The sequence below is a fragment of the Condylura cristata genome, unplaced genomic scaffold, assembly GCF_000260355.1.
Source record: "Condylura cristata isolate star-nosed mole 26May11 unplaced genomic scaffold, ConCri1.0 scaffold00015, whole genome shotgun sequence".
In the NCBI taxonomy this organism is placed as follows: domain Eukaryota; kingdom Metazoa; phylum Chordata; class Mammalia; order Eulipotyphla; family Talpidae; genus Condylura; species Condylura cristata.
The window spans coordinates 7584197-7584982 of NW_004567116.1; positions in this window are offsets into that span (position 1 = coordinate 7584197).

The following is a 786-nucleotide window of genomic DNA, read 5'->3' on the forward strand; positions in this document are numbered from 1 at the left end:
ATATATATATATATCTTTTCAAATATTATAGGTTTAATCTTTACTCATCCATGCAAGCAAAATATGCTTTAGGAATTTTGTGTTACAATACATTCTTATACCAAGTGGAATATCTCTGTGATTGCCATATAATGATGGGGTCAGACAATTAAATAATGAGCATCACTATACATATATTCATGTTCTACTAAGGAACATCTAAATCAAAGTAGGATCCTGGGAGGCTTCCCGGAGTAAGAAATACTTTAGCTGAATTTTAATGGTGAAATGAGAGAAAAGAGGGAATTCCATAGAAAGATGTACCTTGTCTTAAGTCAGAAAACAATAATACTGAGAACTCACTTGGGATGATGTGTGCGTTCAGAGGGAGTAGGCTGTAAACCACTGTCTCTTGCACTCGCTGCTAGGCTGCTAATTTAGAACAAGTGTCATCTTCCTTCTAGAATCTAGTAACATCATCCATCTGAGGACTCAGCTACAGGAAACTTGGCATTTATATTTCTCTATAAAGATGTAGCAATCCTCTAAAATGATACACCTTCTCTACAACACATTCCCTTCTGAGATCTCACAAAAACGGACTCATTTCTACCTTTCTACAACAGTCTCTTCAGAACAATCTAGAGGTTTTCTATCAAGCACCCCAAATTTCTCCATCTATTATCCAACTCCATATTTTTGGTATTTATTTCAGCAACTCCCGGCTTCTAGTAACAAAACTGTTAAACTTATGCTGGTAGAGCTGCCATAATAAACTGACACAACTAGGTGACTAGAAAGGACAGA